This window comes from Lygodium microphyllum, chromosome 25, assembly GCF_053477565.2.
Source record: "Lygodium microphyllum isolate KBCC chromosome 25, Lygodium_microphyllum_v1.1.10, whole genome shotgun sequence".
Classification (NCBI taxonomy): Eukaryota; Viridiplantae; Streptophyta; class Polypodiopsida; order Schizaeales; family Lygodiaceae; genus Lygodium; species Lygodium microphyllum.
This window is the reverse complement of record NC_141159.1, coordinates 3,173,134-3,197,908: the sequence shown is the minus strand read 5'-3', so window position 1 is coordinate 3,197,908 and position 24,775 is coordinate 3,173,134.

Sequence of the window (24,775 nt, the reverse complement as noted above, 5' to 3'; positions counted from 1 at the left end):
TACTGCAATTGCCTCTCCATGCACCATGTAATCTCTGCTTAAGTTTTATCTTACGAGCCTCTGTACATGTTCCATACATTTTTTCTATGATTTCCCATGCCTCCTTATAAGTACTTGCCTTTTTGATATGAGGAATCAATGTTTCTGAAATACATATGGAGATCTAATGCAAAATCTTCATGTTCTTCCCAGTCCAATCCTTGTACACTTTCTTTTGCTCTTCAATTGGATGCTCGGGAACTTTTGGACATTCATCATCACCTGTTATGAGATCCCATAGACCTCTACCCCATCAAAAAATTCTCCATCCTGTAGGACCAAACACTATAGTTGTCTTTGGTCAATTTGTCCCCCACGATCTGTGCCGTGTCAGACATTATGACTGCTGCAAATTCAGAAGAAAACAACAGTACAATCTGTCCAGAAATGGTATTCAACAATATGACTATCATACATGTGTCCAAAAACTGTCATATACATCCATCCATGATGCCAACATGTCATACATTCAGTTCCCAGCAAGAACCATCCAAATCGGATTCCACACGATGTCTGTATGACCCAAAAAAAACATCAAAATACAGGCTTAAAATCGACCAATTTCCTTGCTGTTTTTCTGCAGTTTTTTTGTACCAAGAATGAAGTCGTAGTCAAGTTGAAGCTACATAATTTTTTTTGGAAATTTTATGTAATTTTTTTACCTCCAAAATCGCAGCCGAAAATGGCATGAAAACTGTCATTTTAGCCTTCAAAACATTTAGTTCTTCTGTTTGCAGTGTGAAATATGTGTCAAATGAACCATTTCTCAAAATAACTAGTTCCAACATTGTACAATGTGAAAATGGTCTCCAATTATTTGGTTTCCAACCCTCTAATGTGAACATGGTTTTTATCAAGTGGATAAGGCTTAGTAATAAGGCTCTTTAAGCCTTATAAAAACATATTAATCGTAACCAGGGGGCGCTAGATTGTATCCTCTTTCCAGCAGCAATAGCAATAGTCTGCAACCTCGGATTTACATCACCCTCTGTCTCACTGGCACTAGATTGTATCCTCTTTCCAGGAGCAATGGAGATTCTTCTAGTGCCTCTTTCAGGCAGCAATGGTGATTATCAGCGACCTCGGATTCACGGCAGCTTCTGTCTTGCTAATAGGCAATTAAGCCTCTACTCGATTGAACTGTCTATATCCTCCTTCCACCGATTCTCTGCAAAACTGGATGCTGGTAGGATGCCATACTGTGATCTGGGAGGGAGTGAGAAAGAATATTGTTATCAACAAAAGGTGACTTTTCTCTGATCAGAAGTGCTACTAGCACTTGCACACAAGCCCCCTCTTGGCAATGGCATAGACCCTTTCAGCCAAAATGAAGGAAAGCTCGTGCCTCCTCCATTGATTTGCGTTGCGATTGGGAATTATACTAGACATGCCCCTCCTTTGGCTTCCAAAAAACCCTCAATGCGAGCTCAATGGCCCACAAATTCGAGCCCCAATAGCTCTTCCAATTGATGTACCTACTTTGAGTGGTTTAGATAGGGATTTGTACCTCATTTAATGATGGACAACAAGCTTTCAATTTGATGTAGACCTCGATTTGACATGCTCCTCGCGTCAATCCTTCACTCCCGCTCTGATACCAAATGAAAGTAGATGAGAGATTCGATGGGGATGCACAACGAAAGGCGGTTGAGACAAGGAGAGGCTCAAGCTTTCTTCATTCTCTTCTTCTTCAATATTCTCCCACCATATCTCAAAAACAGTCCACACACTAAAATGGTATCCTCAAAAGATAGATACCCCAAACTTAAGGACACCTTACATACAACAATATGATAAGGCTTAGACTATGCCTTAGAATTTGGCTTATTTCTCAACAAACATATACTGAGGTTTGAAGGAAAGAAGAATATTGATCTTTGGTTAGATGGAAAGCTATATCCCAAAGGTCCTAGCAGAAATGACACTCCTCCTTTCTATAATAGCTCATCATTAATGAGGTTTATTGGTGATGGCTACAATGGATTTTTAGGTTATACACTTAACCTTGTTGCAGAAAAGGATATCCTTGGACTAGAGAATCATCTTTTGATGAAACATAATATAGAGTTGTTGCAGAAGCTAGAGGATTGTCAACAAAAAATTCATTCATTGGAAAAGCGTATCAAAGCTTATCAACGAAAGCAAACTTTATTAGGCCTTCAAAATCGACAAAGAGCTCTTAAAAATATTGAGAATCTCAAACGAGGAGGAGGAGGCTATGGTAAAAGAATCCAAGCAGCAAGGTATATTTTTTTTCACTTTGAAAATATTAAATATGGCTTTATCTAAATTACTTGTATTGATTTGTGATGTTAATTTTGCTTAGATCTCTTCTACAACCAAATGCAAGTGAAGAGATCCTTTAAAAGCAGCTCGGTTTTATTATCATCTTCTTCCTTCAGTAGTTTCAAATGATATTTTGGAGAAGAAGAAATTTAAAAAGGCAAAGAAACAATGCTTGGAGTCATTTGTAAAGGATCATTCTTTGGATTATGAGTTAGTACAGAAGACATTAGATAGTATTGGTATCAGTCGAGATGCTTATATGCAACTTTTCCAACTTTTACAATCAAATATGAAGTAAGGATAGGTACACAATTGCATACTTCCGAAGCCATTTGTGGTTAGGACTATCAGACAGAGAGTTAATAACAAAGTGATGGGGATTCTAGGTGAGCCTTTTCATATCAAGGCTACCTTCAAGGGCAAGAAAAAGGAGGTTACATTCAATGAATTTAACAATATTTTCCTTGACTTGCCCACCCTACAATGCTTAATGATCAAATTTTCAAATTTTATGACTTGTCAGTAGCAAAGGCACAGGGAGTGGCTAGATTTGTGATTAAACTTTATGAAAGTGAGATTCTGAAATGTAAAAAATTGGAGAAAATCTCTATCACCTTGATGAATAGAGCACTTTCGTCAGGTCATTGCAATCACTCAACATCATTTAGTGTTCAATCTGAATATAACATCTAGTGGCTAGGAGCATTTGAGGTAGATACTAAGAATTTTGATATATTATATTGGATTTTTCATCAAACATCAATACCTAATGTTATTCAAAGGCAACAAGTAGGAAAAGAGCTATTTGTTGAAGGATTTGGGAACTACAGGATTGAGTGGCACATAGCTGGTGACCTAAAGACACTCAAATGTATGTATAATGTATCAAAGGGAGCCAACTCGAGATCTCCTTGCTTATACTGCATGTCGCCAGCTGCAGAGTTAAACTCAAGCAATTGGAATAGAGCTCCCTCTAGGCATAATAAGGATCCACAGTTTAAACCAGTCTTGGACATTCCTTTAGCAAATGCCCATATTTGTACACTTCATGCACTTTACAGGATAATTGAAAAGCTTGTTCATCTCTATATAGGATTTGCATGGAAGCTGAAGCCATTATCAACTAGAACAGATGCTATAACAAAGGTTGAAAAAGTTCTCTCTGCAATTGGTTTGCATGGTGGCAATGCTGTTATTGAACCAGATCTTCAGAAGTCTAAGGATGGTAATTGTGTCCCAAAAAAACCATCTATTGGTGGAGTGAAGGCTAGAAGGTTTCTAGGCTTTCATGGGAGACTTGGCAAGATAAACTCGAGAAATGGTGGCTCAACTATTAAATTTAATCAGTGGAAATCCCTACATAATGCAATTAAGGATCACACTGATAATGGACAAGCTCAGAATAGAAAAGCTAAAGTTTGGGAAACACTAGACAAAGCGTTTTTTTATTGTGATAAGACTGAATGGAATGACGATGATCTCAAAGACTTTAAAAAACAATTGAACCTTTTCAAAAAGGCGATGACAGAAGCTTGGGGTGATCAACACTTTACTCACTATATGGTAAGAAGTTTGTGTATGTTTGTTTCTTCGTTGTCAAACTCATATAATATTTTTTAATAACTTTCTTTATTTGTTGACTATGCAACATATTTTATACAACCATGCTCCATACTTTATTAAACAATATGGATCTCTATCTATCTGGTCAACCCAAGGTATGGAAAAATCACATTATCAAGCAAGAACAAAATATTTCAGACACACAAGACATGGAGGTGGAAGACACAAAGCCAACAGTTTATTAGAGGTATTTCAGTGGTTCTATCAACAAATCTGGCATAAATTCAAGCTTAAAGATACAACCACATTAAGCAATACATCATCTTTAGCAAGGACTATACAAATTGTTACCAAAAGAAGAAAAGATAGATATTTAAATTCTTGCGCAAAGCAAATATTTACAAAATGGTTACAAACCAAACAAAGACTTGGGAAAAGATGGGTTTCAAGAAACCCTTGATCTTTGGCATCTTCTAGTCTGATTGTGTTGCAGAAGAGTCCTTAGTTTCAGGCACCTCGACAGGGCCTCTAGAGGAGTCCTTAATTTCAAACACCTCAACAGGGCCTTCGGAGGAGTCCTTGGTTTCAGGTAGCTCGAAAGGGCCTCTAGAGGAATCTTTTGTTTCATCCCACTCAATAAGACCTCTGTATTTCAAAAACTCCTGTTTTCGATAGCCTAGAAGAAGCTTCAAATTCTTACTATCTCCTACATAAGAGAGCAAATAGGAGCCAAGAACTCCAAAATATCCAGCTCTAGATCCACTGTATCCAGGCATGAAGCCAAAAACTCTTATGGCTTCTTCCTTCTCCACTAAAATGATCTTGTCCAAACCTCTGCTAAAAACTGGAGATCTAATTACCTTTGAGATAGCTCTCAAAGCCATCATTGGTAGACTTGGAGAGCTTGACAATCTACTATGATATATTACAATTGTTTGATTGTTTAAGTTTCCAATATAATGGCCAAGGCTTTGATTTTTCCCAAGCTTCATTGGCCTAGAGCCCTTGGCCCTTCCAAGAAAGTTGTCCAGATCTTCAATCTCAATCTACACAACAAACCACAATAGTATAAGATATAAGATATTTATCTATAATGCATAATAGAGTCTAACATAAACTCAATGGGTAACTTCGAATTATATTTCATACCTTAGGGTGTCCGTCTTCTTCGAGAAGACTATCATCATAAAGATTTATTGAACTCTTGGGTTTCTCATCTGATGGAGACTTCAATCTCTCTTCATACCCTATATCATCAATACGAAGTCTCTTCTAAACCTGCAAGAACTCTTCTTCTGTAGTAGGTAGCCCCTCCTTTTTGTATTCTATGATCTGATTAATACACATATGTAAGGCTATAGAGCTGTCTTGGAAATTCTCTCCCTCAACATCAAGACTTGCTAGTGGTTCTTGTTCATAACCTATAAAATTCATGTCATTTTGGCCCCAACCTGCAAGGATTGCTAAGCAATAATCTTCTCTAAGATAAAAAATATGTTGAATATCATTTAGCAACACATATCTCTTCTTGTTGATAAGATAAGTGGGAAATGTTGGAACACATGCAAGAGGACCTTCTTCATCAACCTATGCACTTGGCTCGATCTCCTTTTCTTCCACCATTGTGATATTGTCACTCTTAAACAAACCTACATCAAAACCTTGGACAAGTTGATTCTCAATATCTTCTTGGAACATCTCCTCCTTCTCTTCGACCTCCTTATCCATACTTGCAATATCCTCTAGCTTTCTCTGTTGGGCTATATCTGGAGAAGAATTTTCCATGTACTGAAGATACACAATAAATCCAACATCCTTGTGGATCAGAAGGCATTGGTGTTGATCCCTGTGGAAAGGGCAACATGTTTCTCTCTTCCTGAATTCCTCATCAATGAGGTTGAACCTGCCTAGCAAAGTTGATCTGGTTGTATTGGTGGCTCCCATGACATCACTATAATGAACAAATCCATTGACTTCCAAACCTTGCACATGTCTATTATAAAAATATCTGTACTCCTTAAGTTTATCTTCAAGATCCTCCAATAACTCTTTCAAATCAAAAGGAACATTGAAAATTTCCCTGAAATAGCTAAACTTGGAAGAATTTCCAGTTGTGTGTAAGAAATCAAAGAGCCTATCATCAAAAGTCTCCATTAGCTCCTCCTCATCCATTCCTTCCAAAGATACCTTTCTCTTTGTCATCTTGACCAACAAAAGATTTATCCCTGCAAACAAATCAGAATGGCAACAATGTCCAATCAAACGCGATAGAACCATGGAAAGAGGCCTCAAATGCAAACAAATCACGTTTCACAAGACAATAGATAAAAAAAGGAGAAAATTTCTTGTGTGACTGGTGAAACGCGAAAACAGGTGTCTAGAGGCCAAAGCCGGTGAAGAACTCACGTTTCACCAAACACTACTTGAAAACAAGCGTTATTTCAACATTTGACCGGTGAAACACAACACTTAGGAAGACATCACTAACCAGAGACATTATTTCGTGTTTCATCGGTCAATAGATTCAGAACAAGAAGAGAAACATGAACTATGAATTAATTCTATTAAAACACAGAAATTTGTGATAAAATCCTTTCTAGAAGTGCCATGCTCCTTTTGAAAGACACAAAACACATGACATCTGTGATTTTTCAAGTGTTGTTAAAAATTCTTTCTATATTAATCAATGAAATTTTGTTCATATACTTGTAATAACAAAATTTTGTTACCTATCAGAAATTGTTGAAGTGCTCTTTAAACAGGAAGCAAGGACCTTGAAGAAAAATTGAAGCAAAATTTCGGGAGAAAGAAAGACAATATCGGAGAAGATGATTTCGAAAAGCTTTTATATTAATATTGTATGTTTAGAGTTTGATTAATTGTCAAACATGTGTTGATAGTTCCAACAAAAAAGTTAACATAATGATGGCAAAATAAAGGCGATCGCAAATTTTGAGGAAATTTCCAATATTTTCGCACGCATGAAATATATCAGAATACGTGTGCACGTGTTCCACTTAATACACCGCATGAAATATCTCAGAATACGTGTGCACTCCCTTTTTTCGAGGATAACAATATCTCAGAATACGTGCGCACGTGTTTCACTTAACACACCGCCAATTAATGCATGTACCATCAATTTTTAGAAAAGTCCCCCAATATAGGGAAACAACGGCCAAATTTGTTTCACATTTTCGTGGTCATGTAGTACATTTTCGTGGTCATGCAGCACATTTTCGTGGTCATGCAGTACATTTTAGCGTTTCACCGAGAGTTTTTTTAAAAATTGGCTTTGATTCGCACTTCAAAATTCATGTCTGTAAGGTAAGCTGATACCAGAGTGAAAAAGTATCTTTCTTTTCATGTCTTATGACATTGCTTCTAGGGTTTTGATAGTATGGAGCTTATAGGTAGTTGTCACTTTTATACTTGTTTTTTTTGTACCAGCATAACATTGTCATGTGAAATGCGATCAGGGACTTCGAGCTGTGGTTGTGAAGAATGTATTCGTGTTTCACCGGGCTTATTCACAAAATTGGTTTTAAACGGACTTTTTCCAGCAAAGCGCGAGACAAGGTATGGTTTTCTGCACTCTTCCTTTGACTCGCATTTGAAAAGTTCATGTCTATGATATAACCTGGTGGTAGTATAAATAATTATATTTCCCCTGATGTTTTATAACATTGCTTCTATGGCTTTAATGGTGTAGAGATTATAGGTAATTGTTATGGTATTTCTTAGGTTAATGTTTTGTTTTCCTTAGTTTTGTTGATTGTTTTGCTATTTATGTGTTGTCTCGTGAAACGTGAAAATAACATGCTGCAAGGAGGTCTCTCTTCTCAAACTCACGTTTCACTGGACAAGAAGTAATATGTCTTTTTTTGGCAGATGGCTAGGACTAAAGCAACAGCAAGGAAGGAGAAGATTGATCCTAGGGGTTTAGCATCAAAGATTCATCAATCTTCAAAGCCTCAGAAGCGCTCTAGAAAGTCAAAGCCAAAGAGAAAGTTTTCTCAAAATGCCAGGTGCCTAAGGGAGATTAGGAAGGCAATAAAGGCTCTAAACAATGCAATTCCAAAGCTGCATTTTCAAAGGCTTGTCAGGGAGATTTGTGACAAATATAGTTTGGATAGTTTCAGATGGACAAGAACAGCCCTTAATTGTATACAGGAAGCCACGGAGGATTTTTTAGTTGAGCTTTTTCAAGATTCCTATATTTGCGATGCTCATGCTCATAGGCTCACACTCATGGACAAGGATATGGTAATTCTTAGGAGGCTAAGATATAGATTTTCAAAGGTCCTTGAGCCAGTTCCCCTCATTGATGAGAAGACATTTAATATCCTTAATGTGCCCCCAGTTAGAAGAAAGAAAGAAGATTCTGGTCCCAAGGTTGAGGATGTCACCCATGAGAGGGATACAAGGCAACATGAAAAAGAGGAGAAAGCTAAAGAGGAACAGTCAGATAAATGGAGAGAGTATAGGAGGCAAAGGGCTGAAGAAAGGGAAGCAGAGCAACTAGAGCCCTTTGAAAATGAGCTGGCCACCCTTCTTGAAGCAACTAATCCAGAAGGATTCAATGTGTTTTGTTTCTTACCTGGTGACTTAGGCAAAAGAGCCGAGATTATCTCCTTTAATGCTGCCTTTGTTCAGATTCTTAAGGATAAAAGAAGAGAAATAAATGAGTATTATTCTTGCTAGCCTAAGGTATATCCACCCATAATTACTTCTACTTTTTGATATTTTTTTAACAATAAGATTTTTCTTGTTTATACTCACTATTTCTATGCCTTTTCTAGGTATGTAATGCATGAGTTTCCTTTGAATATGCAACAAAAAATTGAGGTTCTTGATCCACCTATCTCATACTTTATGAAGAACGAGCTTGATACAAGTTTTGTTGAGCAGAGGTTCAATCTGATTGACTTCGATACTTTGGAGCTCCTTATAATTCCATATAATGAAAGTAAGTGATTCAATATTCTATTAGAGTTTTTGAGATTTTATCCTGCTGATTTGTTGAGATATGATTGCTTTCAGTTCTCATTGGAGCTTGATTGCAATAGACTGTGTGGATAAGCAATTTTTTTAATCAACTCTATGAAAGGAAGCCATGGAAATGCTAAATTGTAAGTTATATTATCCAAGGGCTCCTTGATATTTCAATTCTTTTTTTTTGTAAGTACTCTAAATTTCAATATATTTTATATATAGAGGTGCAAAAAGATTAATTGAAGAGCTAGAGAAAAGGCCCCCTATGCCGTCTGATTTGCTTGCAACAATGCAATATAAACAAATTGCGGTAAGTTATTGATTAAAATAATTGAAACATAAGTTTATCCTATGAACTACCATCCGTAAATTTCATAGTTTTACTTTGTGTTGGTGGTTGTAGTGTCCTCATCAGGATGATAGCCATTCTTGTGGTTGGAGGGTGATTGCAAATGCTAGAAGAATGGTTAACTTTGTTTATCTTAATGATGATAAACATGTAAAGGTAATATGAAATATGCTAAACTTTAAGATGGATATTCATTGCAAATAGTCCATTGATGATAAAAACATAGTCTATTGTAAGAACAATAATGAACTAAAACTCTTTTTCCTATAAATGTGTGACAGTTTTCGAAGGATTGCTATACATCTGAGCATGTTTGGTACGTCGGAACAAAGCTCTTGAAGTATATAATGGTCAATTGTATACAACCAACAACAGAGATCGGTGGCGATTTACACGATGAAGGAGATGCGGTGCCTATAACCACAGATGGTGAAGCCACAACTTCAACACCTTTACCCACATCTTCTATACCCAAGGCATCAAAGAAAGGCAAAAGGACTCCTAGAAAGGATAGTTCTCAAAAAAAGAAATAGCTTTGCCATATCGCCTTGTAAGCCTTCATATATAGAAATTTGCCCTTCAACCCTTGTATATCTCATAGAGATGGCAGATAGACATCTGCTACAAAATTTGTACATATATTTTATATTGACAGTAAAGATATCTTTTCTTGAATGTCCTTGCAGTGTATATTCTTTTCTCTCCTTTTCGATATCTGCAAAAAATAAATTACAAATGTTTATTAGTTAGGAAGTGAGATCTTGATATACATCTAAGTAGATATAATATGATGTGAAAACTTACTCGTTTCTTGTCAAGTTGGAATACAAAGGAGCATGGTAGTTCAATGTCTTCATTTTGTAAATCCATCCTCACTTGATGTAGCGTACATGATTTTGTGATTTTTATGATTGCCAAAATATCCTCGTTGAACCAAATATCAAGATTCACTATAGGATCTTTGCTGAAATCATCAAGATTTTGGTCTAAAGCAACTAGACTACTACCAACAAAATGCTATCGACTATAGTAAAAGCTAAGGATAAAATTTTGAGTAGCAATAATATATTTACAAGCTATAGAGTCTTGATCTATCTTACATATAATTTTTCCTTCAGTCCTTGTATCCCATCCTTCATTAACAAATTGTATGACATGATCATATGTTAGTCTCTTCATTGAAAGCATGGTTTTTGTTCTTCTTATCTCCATATTAGAGAAGAAATCAATAAATATATTAATAGGCATAAACAAAGTAACTTTGCTTAGCCTACTTGAGATATTAGATTTTAATGCTTTCTGGATCTCAGAAAATATCTTACATCTATAGCCCTCACTAGTAGCTAGACTTGGCAAAGGCCACTCAAAGCTTGAAAAATCTGGCAAAGAAAGGAGGTTTATTGATCCCCATTGGCAACACCGCATAGGAATAACATAAGAATGGTCATAAAAGAATATTCCATTCTCTGCAAGCTTTATTTTCTTTCTGCCTCTATACATTTCTTCTCCAATTGAACCATGTATAACATCAATAATATCAACAATAGACTCCACTGGTTGCCATTCCTCAAGACTAGAGGGATAGACATATACAAGACAAACAAATATTATAATGGAAAAACCTAAACCATGTTTAAGAAAGGAAAAACTTTAAGAATCAAATTCTTACAATTTGGTCTATGCATTGGAAGCTTTGAAGATCCAGGTTCCAAACACAGCTCTCTATGCATGAACACATGTTGCACTAGTACCTCTTTGATGCTATTCTTATTTGCTCCAAGCTTAAAATCTTGGATTTTGCCCTTCCAAGCAGAGATAAACGAGCTCTCATGTCTCTGCCTTTTTCCACGTTTTGCTTGTTGCATGGTGATCCAACTACCTTTGCTAATGATAGTAGGAATCCATCTTCCATCAGTTTGGAATGAGTTAAACACTAATATGGATGTGGTTTGGGAGCTTGGATGCCTTGTTGAAGGTCGAGTTTCTGTATCCATGGTAGGAGAGAGAGAGAGAGAGAGAGAGAGAGAGAGAGAGAGAGAGAGAGAGAGAGAGAGAGAGAGAGAGAGAGAGAGAGAGAGAGAGAGAGAGAGAGAGAGAGAGAGAGGAGGACTAGGCTACCACAATGGAGGATAGAGGAATAAAAGAAAGGAGGGAAAAAATTGAGTGCCATACTTTTCACTAATTTGAATTTAGATTACATCATAATTTAGATATATCATTAAATAAAAGTAACCGAGACTCTATGCCATTAATGCAAAAGATGTCATAATCACGAATATAAGAGACTAAAAATAGATTATAATTTTTTTTCATAATATTATTATATTTATATGTTTTTGTAAAATGATTTTTTAATATTTTTAAAATAGAAGTTACATTACGGAGGCTTTGCTCCTATTGGTCTAGAGCACTCTCTCTCCACATCCTAAAAGGCATTTTCAAGACCTCAAAACTCCCCTAATGATGGTCATGGTCACATAATTATTGGATGAAGAGGCATCCCAAATAGCTACTATGAAGTAGGTGAGACTTCACAAAAGCATGATGACTGTTTGGGTAGTTTGAATGGAGCCAACCCTCAAGCTTTTGGGCTGAATACTCAACTTCCTAGGGGTCCTCTACCAATAGGAAGATTGCGTAGTGGTTCTCAGCCACCTATTGGGAGATTTTCATCTCACTTTGGGGGTTCAATGCCTAGCAATCATGATCAGTCCATTTTGGGACAATAACCATTCCATGAAAGGGAATTGAAAGATAAGATCATTTTAGCTAAGTTTAATGGTCAGTCATCTTTACCATCTGATTTAGAGGAGTGGATCTCTAAAATGGAATCTTACTTTGAGATATTTCCTAGAACCGATGACATGAAGATTCATTTTGCTTCCTTGCACTTGGAGGGATTTGCACATACTTGGTGGAGGTATATTAAAAAAGATAACATTCTTATAGAGAATTGGGAAACTTTCAAGATACTCATGACTGAAGTCTTTATCTCCCCTCTTGAAAAAGAGAAATTGGCACGGAGATGGTATGGTTTGGAGCAAAGAGGCCTAAGTGTAAGAGAGCACACTAACCAATTTCTCAACCTAATTATGTATGTAGAGAGCATCAGTGATGAGGCTAAGTTCCACAAGTATATGTATGGCTTAGAGCCATCTTTATCAGCTGATGTCATGGCACAAAACCCTACTTCTCTCTTTAAGGATATTGAGCTTGTGGAGCGCTATGGAAGGAAATATACAAAAGAATCTTCATTTCAACCTTGTTTTGGACAGCCAAGGACTGCTTTAAAATAGGGAAAAGTTGGTAACATTTATGGCAGCAATCATGTGTCAACTTATCCATCATTCAATGCTTCAATACCTCAAAGTAATTTAAGGACATCAAGCAGTCCTAGAGTTGACTTCAAACAAGGGGATAGCAAGCCTAAATCCATTTCAGCCAACATGAATCCTAAACCTATCCCTATGGATCTTTATAAGGAAAGAAAGGAAAAAGGCTTATGTTTCAAGTGTGGGGAAAAGTATACACCTAATCGTGCCACAAAGTGTGTATACAAAAATGTCAAACCCAAGCTTCAGAGTATGCTAGTCTTTGAGGATCTTGAAGATGAGATTGATGAAGCTAATGCAATCAAACCTAATGCTGAAAATGATGATCTCGAGGAAGAAGTTGGGCAAGAGTATTTTTATGATCTAGCCGTGTCATGAAGGAAAAATACAACATTAATATTTGCACCTTGGATTAATTCCAGCCTTTGTAAATTTAGCCCTAGCCTATGTGTACATGTGTGAACAGCCCTTAAGTTTGGAAGAGGGTTAGAATAAAAGGGACTAGAGGCCAAAGGCAAGACATCTTTTGATCATTCAATAATCTTGGCTTTACCATTTTCTTGGAGCTAGCTTCTTCTTAGCCTATGAAGCACTCAGCCATGGCCATCATGTATTCTTGAATCCCCAACCATTAATACATGATGAGGATGTCTTGGTGCAATAGATTTGTTAATACTTTGTTGTAGCTTAGTTAATTTTCAATTTCTGTTAGATTTCATTCCATGGTTGATTGCTTTCATTACATTGGTATCAGAGCCATAGCTTAGATCCTTGCAGAAGTCATTTTCAAGTACTAGATTCAGTTTCCTAGGCTAGAGAGAGCAAACCATAGTTAGAAATTTGAGTGACAGGACTTGACAGGACATGAAGGATTCAAACCGGAGTTACATGTGAAAGTCTGCTACAAACATGGATGAAGATGGTGATTCTTGGCATTAATAATGGAAGAAATGGAGGGCTCTAGCCAAAATAGCAGGATGTGATCAAGATTTGAGCCAAAAACTGGGGTAAGTGGACAAACTAATGGTTATAGGACATTTTGACTGTGGTTACTTTTGAGAAGGAAGGGTTTCTTCTTCTCTTTCCTCATTCCTTCAAGCTGCCATACAAACTGCCATGGACATTTCTTCTCAGATCTTCTTCCCACGACCTCTAATACTCAAATGGCTTATGTAAGAGTGTAGTATGGGTCTTAAGCTACCTATGGAGTACCTACATGCCTCATATCCACCACGTTTTCATCACGTGATGTAAGAGGATGTACAGCAGCAGTTTGCGCTGTTTTTACAGCCCCCCCCCTTCGTGATCAGCAAACGTGAGGCAACCAGAGCTTGTACTCTTCATGGGATGATTAAATGGAGTGCAACTATGAGTATACATCATCTTCTACTTGATCTTTCACTCCTTTTGGAAGATGGGAGCTTTCTCAAACCCTAGGTATGGAGTTTTATGACAGTTTTGGACAGCACTCAAATTTCTCAGATTTCTTCATCAAGATCAAAGGGTTTTTGCTCTATTATGCTCCCTGAGGCTTCTACATACATCCTAGTACCAACATTGATTGATCTTGAAGCTTGAAGCTTTGATGGAGCTTGGATATGGAGATTGAAAACTCTATGTATAACAGTTTGGGACAGCATTAAAGATTCCTGAAATTTTTTAAGCAATTCATGGGACTTTTGTGGGCAAAGCATCTCTGAAGCTTCCTCAACCATTTCCCCTCAAGAATCCACCAACATTGGACCGACATTGAAGAGATTGAAGCCAATGGAGGTCTAGGTGTTCAATGGACAGCATGAAGCTTTTATGCCATTAAATTTTGGCATTCCCTCTCAAATTTCGGGATCTCTTGGACACATTGAAGCCCTCTCTATTACCTATTGCAACCTACTTCAAGTAGAGAAGGTAATTGGTCTTCATCAACCCTCATTTGGAGCATTCATGGAGTCATGGAGCTTTCATGGGATTAATGAAGCTGAAGCTTATCAAGGAAGGGATTATCCTTGAATATTGAAGATCTCTTGGACTGATTTTAGATGGATTATCAAGCTCAGCTCACCTATGTCAAGCATTATGGATTGAAGGTCATTCCATCAACAATGCTCTTCTCCAATCAATTAAATGAGGTACTCTAATCACTCTTAATTTCTCTTTCCATCCAATTGCTGATCTCATTTCCAATTGTTGAAGAGAAATAAGAGGATTAATGAAGCTTTCATTCATAGCTTAATGCATTACATGAAGCTTATAGGTTATGTCAGTCATTGTCTTTGCTAAACCTTTTCAATTTACTGAAATGGCCATCTCTAAATGTCTCAAACTCTTCTATAATGAATGAGCATTACCCATCTACTTTCATTCACTGAAATCAGTAATTTCTTGAGCTTCATTACTCAATCTTTATTGCCTAACCCTGACATGAAATTGATTGCCTATTTTGCCTCTTGATCATAAGAAAATCATTACCCAATTGGTAAGTGAGAAAAGCTTTGTAAGCAGTGAGTCACTGCTGAGGTAAATACCTCTCCATTTCTCATTTACATTTCAGCCTTTTCAATTCCAATCTTGCATATCATGAAAAGGGCAAATGAAAGGCAATTGTATTTCCTTCCTATTCCATGCATATCATACTGATTTTTAGAGCTAGAATTCACTTGCCATGTACTTGCCCATGAGGAAAAGTGGATGCCGGGCGAGTCGGTAGGACAAAAGAGAGGTGACCCTCCCCTACCGACGAGGACCCTGAAGGGGAGCGCAACCCGGCCCGAGAGGGAACTTTGCAAACCCCTCGGGTCTCGGATTCCACGTATTTTCAAGTTTAGGTGCAGGTACAAATCTCAAAGGCACTTGAAATCAGCCTACAGCATGAGTTATGGGCAGTGAGTTCTTGAGATATTGGCAAATGTATGGTATGGCAAATGTATGAAGACATATGGCTACAGTAAAATGTATGCATCCTATGGTAAATACACTATGGTTCAGCATTAAAGTTTGGAACAGAGTATGTATACATACCCTCATTAAAGATTGCAGTCTACATTGAGTTAGACAGCCATTTTACTGGTTATAGAGGTCATTTTCAGTATGGGCAGACGTATGAGACTCTCCTACAGGGTTATGAAGTTGGTACATGATTGGTATTGATGGTACAAGCCATTAATTGACTAGAACAAGGTATTCACTGCCTGCAGGAATTTTTAGACAGCAACAGAAAATCCCTTACAGAAATTTCTGTACTCATCCATTTTCTGCGCTTGATAGATCGTGGGATAGAGGGCTCTTCAAGCTTTGAACAGAGCCAGAGACCTCGTAATTTGGAGCTCTAGAAGTAAAGATAATCAAGTTTTTCTACTACAGGAAATTCAGGACAGAAATCAACCCATGGCTAGGAATAAGAAGAGAGACCCTGTTTTGGATACTATCAATGAAGAATTGAAGGAATATCAATAGGAAAGGGATGAACATCAACAGGAAAGGGGTGAACATGACACTTCTCAAGATGCCATTTACCGAATGCATTATGAGAACGATGAGGTCGATGCAAGTTCCACCCACTCCCCTACCAATCAACCCATAGAGACGTCTCATATCTCAATGAATTCAAACAGTTTTCAACAATTGTCAAATGACATAAAGGATATGAAATCAGGTTTTGAGGGTATGAGGTTGGGTATTGACAAGCTTGTAGCACTTCTTGGTGAGAAAATGTTGCCTACAGCTGGTCTTAATATCCCACATCCTCATAGGGCTGAAGAAACACCTAAACCACTTACTCCTAAGGTGGTAGGTCAATTTGAAGTTGGAGAGTCATCTAAAGCTAAGGATTTTGTTCAACCCACTTCACTTTAGCCACAATTCCATCAACAAAAGGGTCACGTTCAGTCACATGGGCAGGATCTTCAAGAAAGAGTGCAAACAAACTCAAAGCATGATGAAGACATCCATGGGTGCAACTCTTTCTACAAGCAATTTTACCCTCAAGTAAATGTTGGTGGCTATGAGCAAGGGCATATTAATTCAGCCCCAAACTCTTATGGGTAGCCACATGGACATGTGAATTCAGCCCCAAATGCTTTTGGACAGCCACAACATAATTTCTCTACTCAAGTGCAGCCCAATAGGCCAAGTCCCATGTTAAATCATGGTTGGAATCAGCAAAATAATGGGCAGCAACCACCTTTCAACTCACCTATGCATGGACAACCTCCCAATGTGAGCAACACATACTTTCAGCCTCAAGGACATTGTTTCCAGCCACAAAGTCATGGTATGCATTATGGACAGCAAACTCCTTATGCGCAAGGGCATGGAAATAATGAATATCCTAGGCAAGGACCTTTTGGCAATTCTTTTGGGCCACAACACCATAGTGGGCAGCAGCACCCTAATGGACAACCTCCTCAATACGAGAGAGAGTACAAGGAGAAAATAATTATCTCAAACTTCAAGGGAGAGAACCCTTCACCCACGGAGTTGGAGGAGTGGTTTGACAAGTTAGAGATGTATTTTTCCCTTTACCCAAGGCCTGAGAATGCCAAAGTAAAATTTGCAGCTCTTCATCTAGAAGGCTATGCTCACACTTGGTGGAGATATATGGCGAGGATGGGACATGACTTCTTGTCTTGGGATGCATTGAAAAATGCTATGATTGAAGTCTTTGTTTCTCCTATTGAAAAAGAGCGGTTAGAGAAAAAGTGGTATGCACTTGAGCAACGTGGTCTCTCGGTTAGAGAGTACTCAAATCAGTTTTTGAACCTCTCGATGTATGTTCATGGGGTTTCCGATAGTGCCAAGTTGAATAAATACATATTTGGTTTGGAACCTATTCTTTCTTCTGAAGTTGGAGCCATGAATCCTACATCCCTACAAGCTGCCATTCAATTGGCTGAACGTTATGGGCAGAAATACAAGGGTTTTCAACCAAAAACAGGGCATTCTTTTCAGCCTACGCAGTTCCAAGGACATCAGGCCATTATGGGCATGCTAAAACTGATTTTCAGCATATTGGGAAGCCATCAAATACTTTCAGCAATACCTACAGCAAGATAACCCACTTTTCCTACTGTGTTTGGGTCAAAATAAAGCAGTAATTTCAGACCTAATGCTGAAAATAGATTTGATGGAAAGAGGACTGATATAAATGCCAAAACTTTAGCCCCTACTCAAGGCAAACATGTATCGAATGACAAGCTTAAAGATATTTATGCTAAAGGTCTATGCTACAAATGTGGAGAGAAATGGTCACCCGATCATAAGTCCAAATACAAGGCCAAAAATATGAAGATTAGCATGATCATCGAGGATGATTCCGATGTTGAATCTATTGAAGGAAGCTTGGCTCAGCTTGATGTCACAACAACTCAAGAAGAGGCACATGAAAATGAAGAGAATGGCCATGATGAGTTCTATGATCCGATGGATGGGTTTCCTTTCGACCCGGGTGGTCATTATTTGGATGATTCATGGACTGATTTACATCCATCGCTATGTGCCATATCAAGTGATGCATGGAGTGGTTCAAGAGGGGATAATACCCTACGCCTTAAAGGTCAAATCAAGGGAAGGACCACTCATATACTCATAGATTTGATTACCGCGATCTCAACAAGGTCACTATCAAGAATAGGTATCCAATACCTAGAATAAATGATCTCTTAGATGAATTGAAGGATGCCAAGGTGTTCTCCAAAATTGACTTGAGATCAGGATATCATCAAATACGCATGAAGGAAGGGGATGAATTCAAAACAGCCTTCAGGACGGAGAGGGGTCTTTATCAGTTTATGGTTATGCCTTTTGGGTTATCAAATGCTCCAGCCACATTCCAGTCTCTCATGAATAAGATACTTCAGCCATTGCTCTTTAAAACAGTTTTGGTATTCTTTGATGACATTTTGATCTATAGCAAGAATAAAGAAGACCATTTGCAGCATGTAAAAGAGGTCTTTGACATATTGAGGATACACAAACTGTTTGTCAAGGCCACTAAATGCTCTTTCATGACAAAGGAAGTGGAGTACTTGGGTCATATAGTGGGAGAAGATGGAATCAAAGTGGATCCTAAGAAGGTTCAGTGCATCAAAGAATGGCCTACACCAACCAATGCCACTTCATTAAGAGGTTTCCTTGGTTTGTCATCCTTTTACCGACGGTTTATGAAGAACTATGCTCATGTTGCAGCTCCTCTTACCGATCGGCTGAAAAAGGAGGCCTTCTTTTGGGATGAGATCGCTGACAAGAGCTTTAATGAGCTGAAAGAATTGCTTGTTTTAGCACCCATACTAGTTTGCCCTGACTTCTCCAAGACTTTTACCATTTATGCAGATGCCAGTGGTAGAGGTTTGGGAGCAGTTTTGGTACAGGAGCATGGTGTCATTGCATTTGAGAGCAAAAAATTTGATGACAAAGAGAGAGAGATGCATGTTTATGAGCAGGAGATGCTTGCTATTTTACATGCAATCAAGAAATGGCACCACTACCTCTATGGGACACACTTCAAAGTCAAAAGCGATCATAGGGTCTTGAGATATTTTCTCTCGCAGCCCAATCTTTCTCCCAAGCAAAAGAGATGGTTGGCCACTTTGCAATCATATGATTTTGAAATATCATACATGGCTGGCAAGGATAATGTGGTGGCTGATGCGTTATCAAGAATGTGGGCATGCAGTCTATCTACAGTGTCTATCATCTATAAGGATTGGATTGAAGACATTCAAGAGGAATATGTGCTTGATGAGCATGCTGCCCATACTTTACAGAAATTACAGCAAGGGTGTGATGCTAAATTTCCTAATTTTAAAGTGCATAATGGCCTCTTATGGTTTAAGGGTAAAGTGTACTTGATTCCCAGTAGTAAATTCAAGCTGAAAGTGCTTCAAGAGATGCATTCATCACCAATGGCTGGTCACTTGGGCCTTTTCAAGACGTTTGATAGAGTTCATCAAAGCTTCTATTGGAAAGGTCTATGGAAAGATGTTAAAGAGTATGTATCTCAGTGCTTGGAGTGTCAGCAAAATAAGGATTCCACTCTATTACCAGCTGGCTTACTTCAGTCTTTACCCATGCCTACGGGCAAATGGACAGATATTTCCATGGATTTCATAACGGGATTGCCTACTACCAGTCATGGATGGAATAGTATCTATGTGGTAGTTGATAGATTGACCAAATCAGCCCACTTTATCCCAACTAAAGTCCAATATTCAGCAAGGCAAGTCGCCGAGCAATTTATGGAAGGTGTGTTCAAACTACATGGTATGCCTATGAGAATAGTATCAGACCGTGATTCGAAGTTTATGGGCAACTTCTGGAAAAGTCTATTCTCCTCTATGGGTACTTTCCTCACTCCTAGCACGGCCTATCACCCTCAGACTGATGGGCAAACGGAGAGAGTTAATCATTGGGTGGAAGTGTACCTTAGGCATTATTGTCATGACACACAAGCTTCATGGGATCGTTGGATCCACCTTGCTGAATTTTGCTATAATAACACGCATCACATGAGCATTGGGATGTCTCCATTTGAAGCTCTTTATGGGTATAAAGTCCAACTTCCATCAGTTTTATTCCATGAAGACATCAACCCACAAGCAAAGGAAGAGTTGGAAAGAATGGAGTTGCTCATGAGGCAATGCAAGGACAGCATAAGGAAAGCACAAGACGTAATGAAGGTCTATGCTGATGAGAAAAGAAGACATTTAGACTTCAAGGTTGGAGATTGGGTATTTCTCAAAGTGCCCAAGACGCATTATGCTTCATTAAAGGGTGGGAATAACAAGCTTGCTCATAGGTTTTATGGGCCATATTTGATTTTGGACAAAATTGGAGAGCTTGCTTATAAACTTCAGCTACCATCCTCCACTAAAATACATGATGTATTCCATATTTCACAGCTGAAGAAGTATGTTGGGCCCGATGTACAAGTATTGGAAGAGTTACCACCATTGGATGAGGCAGGACTGATCATATATGAACCTGAAAGCATTATTGGAGAGAGAGAAAGTTCTCAGAAATCGTACTCTCATTGAGTATCTCATTAAGTGGAAGAATTTGCCCATTGAAGAGTCTTCTTGGCAACCATCCACTTATGTCAGTAACTTTCCTTGGTTATTACAGGATGATATATGATGCAGTATGCAGTGACTGTGCAGAGACAGCTTGAAATTTCTGCAGACAATAAAACTGTCCTGACTTCATCAAAATTTGATTATGATGTTATGGGGTGATGCTTGGGAGTGTATATTTTGTTTTCACACCTCATACGCCTTATTTAGACCAATATGTCAAAAGTTATGGCAGTTTTAGTGAATCAGCCCTGTTTGGACAGCAGCCAGTTTTCTCACAGTTTGGCATGCAAAAGGTCTTCTTTTCATGGACAGTGCTTTCTTATCATTTGGAAGATGAATGGGCATGATTACTATCATCCTTGACTTGGATTTAGTCCATTACTTCTTGGTTTTGAGGACAAAACCATCTTCAGGACGGGATGGTTTGTCATGAAGGAAAAATACAACATTAATATTTGCACCTTGGATTAATTCCAGCCTTTGTAAATTTAGCCCTAGCCTATGTGTACATGTGTGAACAGCCCTTAAGTTTGGAAGAGGGTTAGAATAAAAGGGACTAGAGGCCAAAGGCAAGACATCTTTTGATCATTCAATAATCTTGGCTTTACCATTTTCTTGGAGCTAGCTTCTTCTTAGCCTATGAAGCACTCAGCCATGGCCGTCATGTATTCTTGAATCCCCAACCATTAATACATGATGAGGATGTCTTGGTGCAATAGATTTGTTAATACTTTGTTGTAGCTTAGTTAATTTTCAATTTCTGTTAGATTTCATTCCATGGTTGATTGCTTTCATTACAAGCCGACTCTTTTCCTTTTGATCCAGGTGGGAGTGTTTCTTTTGACCCAGATGGGACTTGTCATGAGCCACTTGCTGGCACTAGTTGTTCCATTTCCACGGATGCTTGGACAGGTTCTATGAGCCCTAATACACTTTGTATGAAGGGTAACATTCATGGAAAGGCAGTATTCATTTTGATAGATAGTGGCAGTACACATAGTTTTGTGAATAAGTCCATTATGGACAAGTTGAATTGTATTTCCACTGATTTTCAATAGCCCATTAGAGTTCAAGTGGCCAATGGTGCAGAAGAAATCAACACACAAATAGGTTTCTTTACAGCTGGCTGAAATTTTTGAAGCAAAAGTAAACCTGATTACTTTGGAAATGGGGCCTATAGACATTGTACTCAGTTGTGATTGGTTGATGACATTAGGCAAAATCACTATGGATTTCTCACAGTTGTATATGGAGTTTATCTTCAATAGACAACTCATCCATTTATAGGGATTTCCTAGTAGATCAGATTTTTAGCTTATCACCATTCAACAACTCAAAAGGGAGTACAAGAGGCATTCGTAAATATTTGTTTTGCATTTGAATAAATAGATGGACAATCAGCCTAATAATTTAGCAAGTCATCCAGCCTTGACAGCTCTTCTTAAGAAGTATAGGGATTTGTTTGAGATGCCTACTTCATTGCCTCCCAAGAGAGTAGTAGATCACCCTATTGATTTGAAACCCAAGTCAAAGCCAATCAATAAGCCACCTTACAGATTATCCAAATGTGAGCAGGAGGAAGTGGCTAAGCAAATCAAGGAGCTTCTTGAGATGGGATTCATAGAACCAAGTTTTTTACCTTATGCATCTCCATTTTTGTTAGTAAAAAAGAAAGATGGATCTTTCAGGATGTGCATTGATTATAGGGATCTTAATAAGATCACAGTGAAGAACAAATATTCGATAATTAGGATTGATGATTTGCTTGATGAACTCAAGGAGGTTCTATTCTTTACGAAGATTGATTTGAGGTCAGGGTATCATCAGATTCACATGTGAGAGGGTGATGGAGTCAAGATTGCTTTCAAGACTGATCGTGCGCTCTATCATTTCTTAGTGATGCCATTTGGACTTACAAATGCTCCAGCTACCTTCTAGAGCCTGATGAATAAGATTTTGCAGCCTTTCCTCTTTCAGTTTGTCTTAGTGTTCTTTGATGACATTCTGATTTACAGTAAGACTTTATAGGATCACTTAGCACGTATGAGGAGGGTTTGTTATGTATTGAGACATCATAGGCTTTTTGCTAAGGAGAAGAAATGTTCTTTCATGCAGATTGAAGTGGAATACTTGGGACATATTGTTAGTGTAAAAGGGATACAGGTTGACCCCAAGAAGCTGCAATGTATCAAAGATGGGTCAACACCCACCACTACTACTTCTCTTAGAGGATTTCTTGGTCCATCTTCATTCTATCACCGATTCATCAAGCATTATGTGGCTATTGCAGCTCCTTTGACTAATAGGTTGAAGAAGGATGCTTTATTTTGGGATGCTCTTGTTGTAGATTGTAGCTTCAACCAGTTAAAGGGACTCCTCACTTTTGCTCCTATCTAAGTATGCCCAGACTTCTCCAAAGAATTTACCATTCAGTGTGATGCCAGTGGTCGTGGCATTAGGGCTGTTTTGTTACAGGAGCATGGAGTGATTGCCTTTGAAAGTCGTAAGCTGACAGATAAAGAAATGGTCATGAATGTTTATGACCAAGAGATGTTGGCTATCTTGCATGCAATAAAGAAATGGCACCATTATTTGTATGAAAAAAGCCGATTCAGGGTCCAGAGTGATCACATGGTTCTTAAGTATTTCCTTACTCAGTCCAGTCTTACTCCTAAGCAGTGTAGGTGGGTAGCTACACTACAAAATTATGACTTTGACATCACTCATATGAGGGGTAAAGACAATATAGTGGCTAATTCTCTTTCTCGTATGTGGGCTTGCAAAGTTTCAGCAATGGCTGAACTACATAGTGATTGGATTGAAGAACTACAGGAGGCTTATCTTTTGGATGAAGAGCTCATCCATACTTTTCAAAAATTACAGCAAGGTCTCATGGAAGAAAACTCACATTAACAGCTTAAAAATGGCCTTATTTGGTTAAATGGCAAGATTTTCATTCCTTCTACCTCTTCTTTGACACGGAAAATTATGGAGGAACTACATTCTTTGCCTTTAGCTGGAAAACATCTTAAATGCTTTCATATTCAACTAGTTGTTAGTTGTTGTTTGGATGATTAATCCAAGTACTTGTGATTTATGGTAAATGCATGGCAAGGGTCTGTGATGATAAGTCGCCATGGGAATAAAGGAATGTTTTCTTGGAAAAGGATATTAGGCTGAATGCCTTGTTTGTGCTTGATTCTTAAAGGATTTAATTAAGGAAGGATATATTGTACGGGTGGATCACTTCCATGGTCGCACCGCGTATTAACCCGAGAGGGCACTGCTCGATTCATGGGCCGAAGGTCGAGTGGTAAAAAGGCCAACCACAGGAATGATGTTTCACTCCTAGATAGCTTGCAAGTCAGTTGGAGCTTTGGACACCCCTTGCTAGGTCTAGAATGGAGTTGAAGACCTCCGTGGCCCCCAACATCTGGGCATGTTGGGAGATCCTATTCTAGATAAAGGATTGAGTTTGTGGCGCCATGTGAATCGGACCAGTTACTTCTGCAGGGCAGAAGGGATACTTCTGTTGGACAGAAGCGAAACATAATTTCTCATGTATGGGTGGGAGACAAAGATTAACTTGAAGATAAGTTAAGGAACTTGTTTGAACTTGTTTGTCAATAGACTGCTTTGCTCTGTTTTTGTGTCTGTGCTATAAGTTATGCGAACGAACCCTGTTCCCTAAAAGGTTTAATTAATGAAGCTGATTTTAAGTGTCACACATAAATGTGGTAGGACCTAATTAGAAAACTAAAGCTATTAAGGGAAGCGGGTGGGCGGAACCCCCAATGGGTCCATCCTACGGCAGGGTGGTCCTAGAGAACTGGGAGGCTTCTCACAAGGTTTACCATCTTCGACCTTAGAAATTGTTAGGATAGAACCTCGATTCATGCCGATTTAGGGGACCGGAATGGGACTATGCCCTATGGGCAGAGAGGTTGAGCAATGCATCCCTCTCGTTTCCCATTCTCTTTGAACCAAGTGCGGCATGGATCTGCTTCGGATTGGGTGTCTCTGCGTAAAGTGGGATGTCCAAAACGCGACGCTAGAATGCTAATAGGAGACCTTGACAACTAGGAACCCGAATTTCAGGTCGATCCTAGTGGGTTCGGTCGTGAACGTTCCATTGCGAGGCGGAT